This window comes from Lolium rigidum, chromosome 1 (assembly GCF_022539505.1).
Source record: "Lolium rigidum isolate FL_2022 chromosome 1, APGP_CSIRO_Lrig_0.1, whole genome shotgun sequence".
NCBI classification, from domain to species: domain Eukaryota; kingdom Viridiplantae; phylum Streptophyta; class Magnoliopsida; order Poales; family Poaceae; genus Lolium; species Lolium rigidum.
Genome location: NC_061508.1, coordinates 336503388 through 336513244, shown reverse-complemented (window position 1 = coordinate 336513244; position 9857 = coordinate 336503388). Strand labels below are relative to the sequence as shown.

At 43.2% G+C, this 9857-nt stretch overlaps 1 long non-coding RNA gene across 1 annotated transcript; it reads right to left on the bottom strand.

The window, feature by feature from the left end:
• Positions 1–1970: 1970 nt before the first annotated feature.
• LOC124684435 lies at positions 1971–4622 on the bottom strand. Its single transcript, XR_006997020.1, has 3 exons — positions 4480–4622; positions 3709–3774; positions 1971–2074 (listed from the first exon to the last, which is right to left on the bottom strand). It is a non-coding gene; the product is annotated as an uncharacterized LOC124684435 (long non-coding RNA).
• Positions 4623–9857: the final 5235 nt, after the last annotated feature.

Here is a 9857-nt window from a genome sequence, read left to right as displayed (position 1 = left end):
AGGTAGATGAGGACTAACCCCAATTTTTTTTATAAATGGAATATATATCAATAGGTAGGTAGATGAATTTAATTACATGAAGTCTCTGCAACAACATGATGATTGAAGCAAGTATAGACATTAAGGAGGCACACAGCCAGAAAACAAAATAATACGAAGAAAAGAGAATATATATCCATCGAAGCAATCGGAGAATCAGAACAGCGATACCACTAGCGTAGACACGCAGACTCCACGAAGGTAACATTGCACAAACACCATCAACATCCGGTCTAACCAACATGGTCAAATCCTAGATTTTCACCTTGGAGAAGGTGCAAACCCCTAACAATGCTTTCAACAAGAAAGTGACTACCTACGATGCTAGGTACAATCACCAATGGTCATACCCTAGTATTTTCACCATGCATATGACACGGGGTCGGGGGCGCTGGGCCGGGATAGGCTTGAGGAAGAGGGGGAGGGGGCAGGGGAGGGGAAAGTGAGGTAGGGGAGCCTCAGGGTGATGTGTTACGTCCAGTCGTGACGCGCGTGTGTGTGCGTGTTAGATCTTCTTAGGATGGGGCTAATTCTAAGTCACCTCTGATTTTAAATTTTCATTGCAACTGAAAAATTGTAAGTTGCAACTTTATTTGTAACTGAAAAACCATGGTTGCAACCCAATATATAACTAAAAAATGTCAGTTAGTCAAGCGTTACTGAGCAGACGAAACTTCACATGGCAGCTTTCTTTGCCAAGTGCCATGCTTAGGTACTCGGCAAAAAGCCCCTTCGGCGTGTGTTTCGTTATGCCGAGTACTTTTATTATAGTTTCTGCAATGTTTTAATTCCGTGCCGAGTGCCGACACTCGGCAGAGATGGGTGTGCCATGTGTGGTCGAAAGATAGACAAAAAGCAGGTTGTACATAGCATGTATTTTCAGTACTGGAAAACTCAAATCACAATATAGGTCTATCGATTTTCAGACGGAAAGCTCCAAATGAGCCCGAATTTAAATTAGCGGATCCATCAATCGGCTAGGAGTTACATCATGAGATATACAAACACACACGCGCCTATCGGTGTTAGACGTAGCTAACCGATAAGTTAATTCTTAGGTAGCTAAGAATTAACGATTACACTATATTAATAAGTAGCACGTGCACTAAAGGTTCATATTGTAATACACTGACAATGAAATTGTACTATATCTACACTACTTAAAAAGGAGGAACATGTTCCCTATTCTGCCTACCTCTCACTACAACCAGTTTCGGTCGTCACCCAAATGGGCCGCACCGATGGGCCGCACCAGAAATCTCGCCCAGCCATACTTCTAATTATCGAGGATACACAGGAATCAATCTCGCCCGGAAGGAATGTAATCTCGCCCATAATCAAACTCGCACCAGAAATCGTCCAGAATCAATCTCGCCCCATAATCAAGATCGTCCCATAATTCCCAAAAGGAATGTAATCACGCCCCAGTCAAACTCGCCCAGAATCAATATCGCCCCATAATCAAGATCATTCCATAATCAAGCTCGTCCCATAAGGTAATATGAAAAAAAATGGAATCAACATTAATGAGGACGTGAATAGCACCCAGGCAGAATACTTGACGTACAATAGGAGGACCCGGCCTATAAATTAGCAGAATATGATGCAACCAATTTTCAACCTTACGAAGTAACCATAGCAGTATAACTTAGCTTCGGACGCGCCTGCTCGAAGAGAATAATGCCACCAAGGCCGTACTCTCGCTTCGCCTGGAATCCTTCTTGTAACTTCTTCTTTCTACACTATAATGATGCATCAAAGATTTCATTTGTTAGTTTGACTGATACATGTGTTCTTCTTATTTCTCAGGCATGTTAGTTTCCGATTTGTTGAAGACATGCACACGTACGGTCATGGTTGGGTGACGATCGTGAAAACTGTGACCGCGCGAATTAAAGTGACTCAGATAGGAGATCTTATTTACCACGCCATCCTAGCTGACACAAATGTGAGTCCTCTAATGCATTCTTGGTATCCAGTAGCTACAACTTTCTTCTCGCAATGCTATGTAAATGCTCCTTGCTGCATACAATACCTGCATATGTTTCTTTCAATTCGTTAGTCGTTAGGATGTAAGGAGCATTTCATAATATAAATAAAACAGTCCAGTAGACATTCTTGAAAATAGGATGCAAATAAGGACCATGAGTAAGGCAGTATAGCAGCGCCCAAGCTTCAGAATAAAATGATTTTAGTCCAGGTTCCCATAATTATGTGATGTCCAGGTTCCCATACAAGTTTAACAGAAATGCATCTATTCTTTCATACCCAGTAGTGCAAAGGTGCCATTTTAACAGGAATGTGTGGTACTTACTCGTATTGCATGCATAATTATTGGTAAAATGTTTGTGTACTAAAGAAGAGGTCAACAGGTAGACTGGTATGTTTTGCAAAATGGCTATATTTTCACCAGTGTCTATCTTTTGGAATTTGACAGGGAGACAAGATGGAGGCGATAGCGTATCGGCAGCTAGCAGAACGATTGCAACACTGAGCTTCATGTCGGTGAGGTGTACTGTTCAAAAGGGTGGGGTTCCAGATTTCTGAGGCTCCACCACCATTTGGATTGTTCACACCAACAGATTACTACATTCACATGGACTCTCGTACAGAGATTTGTCCTGCTCACCCTAACATTCGCATCACTAAACTTCTGACACGGTTCACCAATTTCGAAGTGACCACGAGAATTAGAAACAAAACGATCGTAGGTAGGTATAATTTTTTTATATTTTAACTAATTAAACTACTGATGTTCTTACTATCATGCATCTATAGATGTTCAGGGTATTGTCATACATGTCAGCCATGTCATCTTTCACAATTCAAACAATCGTAGAACCCCTTGCCGAGATGTCTTCCTGATGAATACCAAGTAAGATAAAAAAAAGTCTTCGGTTGTTTTATTATTCTTCTAACTATGGGTTTACTAATGACTGGTACTTTACAAGGAGACAATACCTTAAGCTGCGCATATGGGACAAGCACGTGTCACGTCACATGACATAGTGGCGGCTTGCCGAACAACATATGTGGACCTTGGCTGCATCAAATCTTCGGTACAGCTTGGCGCAAGGTATATTACAAGCTATATGTAGTTGTCTTCACTAAATCTTGAGCATATACATGTGTATTATAATATTTATTTATTATATATGTATATATGTTGTAGGGGCTTTGAGATCAATAGACGAGTCACATATTGTCTTCAAGCCATGCATTGATGGTGATCTGGAGTCATATCGTCTAACCCTTACCCCAAATCTGATATACATAAGGAGACGGATCAGAGTGTTTGTTCGACTCAGGTTGAAGATGGGTTTCTATACAAACCTACGTCCGACAAGGTTGTGAGTCCATGAACAGGGGCAACTTTTATCCTCAACAACAAAGACTCATGTATGCCCATCAATTATTATTAGGATTAGAACAGCTGTAATACTTGGTCACAAACCTTGTTCTCGGTGTAATGGCCATTCTATTATTACGATACAAGTGTTTTCTATTCTATTGTTTGTGGTTAACCAGTTTTTGAGAAACTCCAACTTGAAAAGTACTTAGGATATGCATAAGGTGCAGACAGAAAGTAGCAAACTAAGAATGGTGATGGAATAAAATACTCTGTATTCGGTAACATAAAATACTCTATATTCGGTAATATAAACATACCTGTGAATGTCAAAAGTTTGCTAGCACGAATCAACCACACTTGGTGGTCATCAACATCCAGTGCCACTGCATGGAGTTGTCACAACAAAATTAGTAGTTCAGATGTGCACTAAATAAATCACAAGTACACACCCTGGAACTTGGAACTATTCAAACAATATTAATATCCTTCTAGCATCGACAAAAGCAAAAGTGGATGTTCCCACAAAAATTATGAAGTTCAATTAAAATTTTAGCATTTGATCGTAATCATTTTCAATGACTATAGCATTTGATCATAATCATTTAAAAGTGAAAAGAAATTGTTGCAAATTCCTGAAATGACTATAGCCCAACACTTGCATTTTAAATAAAGCATCTCATTTAATAATCCCCTAAATTTCGTTCATAAAATCATCTCATTAAATATACCCCTAAATTTCGTGGATCAATTCAATATGCAAATATTCAGTGAATCCAATAGTATCTCGGTCGGCTGAAATTAACTCACCAGCTATGGTAACTAAATCATTTCACGCTACAGAATTAAAACATTGCCCAAAATCTTTTATACTTAGTTTGTCAATAGTATGTCGGCAGACTCAAATTAACTCCCCATCCATCACGCTATAGTAATTAAAACATTGCCAAAATATTTAATAGTATCTCAATAGTATCTCGGCAGACTGGAATTTACTCCCCATCCATCACGCTATAGTATTTAAAACATTTCCCAATTTCTCCCCAAGCACCCCGTTATGGTAATGGTAATTAGAACATTGCCCTTAATACCTGAAAAGTATTGCGAGAAGAAAGCATTCATATAAATAACCTCAAGTATTTTTCAACCTGCTCATTCTCCTCAAACAAACTAGCAAGGGACGTCGAAGGAGGATCATCATCGAAATTCAGGTTCACATAGTTCTGGTATGTAATCACTAGCTGATGCACCATCACCCTCTTCCCCTCTCGAATCAGCAAGGTTTTTTCTGGAAATACTTTTGAAGGATTACGTAAGCCACGAATACAATAGATATTAACTGCCTTATCATTACGAGCACTAGCAAAGATACGCAGATTTTGCAATGGTAAATAGATCAGTACATCAACTATGTACAACTGCAGCTATCACATATTCATATATAATTTATGTTAAGAAGTACCAATTGTCGTTAATATTTCCTAGGCCATGAACTGCAAGCAAGTACTTGCTGAAGACAATTGTCTTATCACCGATTTGTATGTCTATCCTTAAATTACAATTCATTCCTTGCTGGTTTTGTATGGACAATTATATTGCATAGGATTATAACTAAGGTTGGCGATGTCAAGAATCCATGCCATACCTGCCGTAGAAATTTGGCAGGCCAAAGCAAGCCTCGACACTCTAAATGCCAGGAAAAATTAGTTAAGCCTATATAAAAAAAGAGAAACTATCAGTATGCCTTCAGGCTCTTGTCCGGGGACGTTGCTATTCGGCAAAAACATCATCCAAGAACTAACCTCTAAATTCCAGAGGCACATGAAAAAATTAAAACAAAGATCATTGAAGAACAACAATGTATCCACGAGAACCCAAACATACAAAGTTCAGTGAGAAAATAATAAATTCAGGAAATGCGACTTTTCTATTTGATGGGTTTTGTTTTGGCTTATAGCTGAGTTAGTCATTTGCAATTATGTATAAGCTATCACACAACAGATCAGATTAGGAAGTACTTCTGACCAATCAAAGATATACAACAAATAAGATGTGAGGAATAAATATAGGGAAACACATGGCTCATTAAAATTTTGTACCCTATGTTCAATCTGGGTGTCGAGTTTATTATTTGCAGTAAAAGCTTTTGTACCATCAGCCGCTATGGTATGAGAACTTAAAAATGATGCTACTTAATTTCTTCGTGTATGCCTCACCAGAAATAAGGCAATGCGCACAAAATTTCCTAAAGAAGAGTTTTACTACTACTGATATACTAGGTTCATAATATTTGGTAAGTGCACTAATCCTAATCCAATAAGCCTTCAATTAGTCATTGGGTCATGGGTATGTGATAGATTTGTTTTCGAGAATACACTTGGAAGGTGCATCAACTTTTATACAGGAGTGTGACTCCTGTTGGGAAACAACCAACTGAATTCTTCTCAATGTTCATCAGGCTCCTCAATATTCATGCAGAACTTCACCTAGGGGTTAAAATAACAAATGTGTGGAGAGCATGCTAATATTAATGTCTAACTCCTCAAGTTGTAGCTGTAAGAAGACATTTTCCACGGAAATATTCTCATCATTCCTCAGAAATAAGAAAAGACCAGTGGAGAAAAATAGCATCCAGAGCTATATTTGCAGAATGTAGAGTTTCCATGATGAAATATACAAAAGATTGTTATTCTTTCAGATCGCACCTATGTTCTCATGATCATGCTAGCGCAACACTTTAGAACCGAAAAAATACAAGAGAAGCACCTGAAGATCTAAAGGATCATTCAAAGTTCAGTAATATTTTGGAGAAAATTAGGTCTGCACCATTGAAAGATCCAATCTTTAGGTTTATACCATAAAAAAACTTCTTGTTTAGGTTTGTACCACCGAAAGGTTGCAATCCTTTTGATTCTTACCAACTCTGTGAAGTCTCCGTTAATGATGACCACGGTACCCTTTCATCATGAAAATCTCTAATCGACCGGCTTTTTTTGGGTTCAATCCTACACTAGATAGAAACACATGGAACAAAGAACAAAAATTAGAAACTCCTCACAAGGAACAAAGAACAAAAATTAGGAACTCCTCACAACAAATCGTAGGTCCTGTGCTCATACACAAACACAAGTATTTATACAGGTAACAGAACATTACCCAGGTTGAGCGAGGATCCATCCCAGCGAGCAGCAAGAATACGCAGGGGGCAGTCGGGGACGAGCACGGGGAGGCTGGGCGTCGCGGGCTTCGGGGTCGTGCCGCAGACGGAAAAAGCGCTCGGCCAGACGAAGTGCGGCGGCAGTGGCCGGCCCCGTCGGCGAGCTCGCAGGCCGCTCCGGCTAGGGTTTCGGGCGGCTGGACAGGCCGCTTAGTTCCATGCCTCCGTGACCGCGATTCGGTAGGGATGGAGGCATGCCACCGAGGAGATCCTCCGTCGGGCTCCGGGGATGTGGTAGTCACCGTCGGGAAGGCTATGGGGTGGCCGGGGTTTCTCCTGTGAACTCTGCTCGTGAGTTCAGTTCACGGTGAAGAGGAATCATTCAGTTCATTGGTTTTGGCCACAGGGGTAGTTAAATTAATTAACCGGCCAAAATAAAGATCTTTCTAAGGGCATCTCAAACGGGCCGACGATGCTGAGTGACCGTTAGCATCCGTCCGGCTGGAAAATGCGTCTGTGACCACCTGCAGCGGGGTGACGCAAAGTGACCGGACCGGCCGCAGCGACGCAAGACTGATCCAAATATGCGCCTCAGATGCGTCGCGGCGAACGCTACGCGAACGCTCAAAGTGTCCACTCGCGTCTCGCGGATGTTTCGTCGGGCCCGCCTGGCAGTGACCCAACGTCGATACATCTTCTCAGTGGCGCCAGTACTGGTGCCGAGGCGTCGCTTCGACAGTCTGCGGCCGCGTAAATGGTGATGCCTCGCGTGGCCCACGACCGTCGCCTACCTCTGCGCACGAAGTAATGGCGATGCCACGCGTGTCGCGGCCGTCGCCCTGCCTCCGACCTATATAAACAGGAGCGCGAGCATATCACTCCTCCCCACTAAATCCTAGCGGCGCACAACCTCCACCGTAGCGCTGATGCCGCTCAGCCTCCACCGGGGCCACTATGAGCAGCGCCGGCCGTGGCCAGGATGCCGCGCCTCCACCTCCACCTCCCCCGGCCTCGAGCTCCGACGAGGAGTTCGACGATGACGACAGCACCGACGACCTCCTCGACCCGGTCAGGGACGCCAAGGCCCTGGCTGAAGCGGAGAAGGAAGCAGAGGAGGAGCGGGCGGCCCACGCGGCGTTCGACGCGAGATGGAACACCGCAGGGTGGCGGCCGTCATAGTCGTAGAGGACTCCGACTCCGACATCTCATGGTCTTCCGATGACCCTGATGCGCCTACCCCGGAGGAGAAGGCGGTGTAGCAGAGGGCGTTAGTCGAGTCCTTCGAGACGCTCAAGGACGACGCCGCCAACGCGGGGCTGCGGCAGTGCCTTCTAGAGGATGCGGCGGCGCACCGAGCCCTAGCGGCCGCACGAGAGGTGATACGTCCCCGACGTATCCATAATTTCTGTCGTTCCATGCTTGTTTTATGACAATACTTACATGTTTTGCTTGCACTTTATGATGATTTCATGCGTTTTCCGGAACTAACCTATTAACAAGATGCCACAGTGCCGGTTCGTTTCTCGCTGTTTTTGGTTCCGTAAAGGCTGTTCGGGCAATATTCTCGGAATTCGACGAAACGAAGACCAAACCTCCTATTTTTCCCGAAGGCTCCGAACACCGAAGAAGAGTCGGAGAGGGGCCGGAGGGCCACCACACCATAGGGCGGCGCGTCCTGGCCCGGGCCCGCGCCGGCCCGTGGTGGGGAGCCCAGTGTGCCCCCTGCGCCGCCTCTTCGCCTATAAAATCCCTTTCGACCTAAAAACACCGTACCTCTTGACGAAACTCCGGAAAGACTCCAGGGCGCCGCCACCATCGCGAAACTCCAATTCGGGGGACAGAGTCTCCGTTCCGGCACCCCGCCGGGCGGGGAATTGCCCCGGAGCCATCTCCACCGCCGTCTCCACCGCCATCTTCACCGCCATCGCTGCCTCCATGATGAGGAGGGAGTAATTCACCCTCGGGGCTGAGGGCTTTACCGTAGCTATGTGGTTAATCTCTCTCTCGTACTCCAATACAATGATCTTGTGAATTGCTTTGCATGATTGAGATCCATATGATGAGCTTTGTATCGCTACTAGTTTATGTGCTACTCATGTGATGTTATTAAAGTAGTCTATTCCGCCGGCGTGGTGTAAAGGTGACTAGTGTGTGCACCGTGTGGTTCTTGTCGTAGGCTATGATCATGATCTCTTGTAGATTGTGGAGTTAATTATCATTATGATAGTATTGATGTGATCTATTCCTCCTTCATAGTGTAATGTGGACAGTGTGTGCACTATGTTAGTTCTTGGTTTACTTTGCAATGATCTATTATGCTCTAAGGTTATTTAAATATGAACATTGAATTGTGGAGCTTGTTAACTCCGGCATTGAGGGTTCGTGTAATCCTACGCAATGTGTTCATCATCCAACAAAAGAGTGTATGTAGCACGTAAGAGAAAGAGTTATTTATTATGCGATCAATGTTGAGAGTGTCCACTAGTGAAAGTATGATCCCTAGGCCTTGTTTCCAAACATCGAATCTCCGTTTATTTACCGTTCTGTTGCATGTTTACTCGCTGCCATATTTTATTCAGATTGCTATTACCACTCATATACATCCATACTACTTGTATTTCACTATCTCTTCGCCGAACTAGTGCACCTATACATCCGACAAGTGTATTAGGTGTGTTGGGGACACAAGAGACTTCTTGTATTGTGATTGCGGGGTTGCTTGAGAGGGATATCTTTGACCTCTTCCTCCCTGAGTTCGATAAACCTTGGGTGATTCACTTAAGGGAAACTTGCTGCTGTTCTACAAACCTCTGCTCTTGGAGGCCCAACACTGTCTACAAGAATAGAAGCTCCCGTAGACATCAAGCACTTTTCTGGCGCCGTTGCCGGGGAGGTAAGGTAAAAGGTATTCACATCCTCCGACTACTATGCTATTTCCTAGCACTGTTGCCGGTGTGTGAGTGCTCGAAGCTATTTCCTTTAGATTCTGCAATTGCATCTTTTTGTTTCTTGTTTTTATTTTCACTAGTTAGGCATAATGGAAAACAACAAAAGTTTTGGTGAGCTTTTTAATCTTTTTCCTGATTTAGAATTGTTTGATGCGAAAATTAAAAAACCTATGGAACCTTATTTGCATGATAGTAGCGATGTTATTAGTATGAATGCAATTACTGCTAATGCTATGAAGAAGTCTAAGCTTGGGGAAGCTAGTTTTTGTGATATTTTTAGCTTCCCATCTTTAGGGGAGAAAATTTGCTCTGATAATACTTTATCTCCCATATGCGATAACTCTAATGATGCTTGTGATATTTT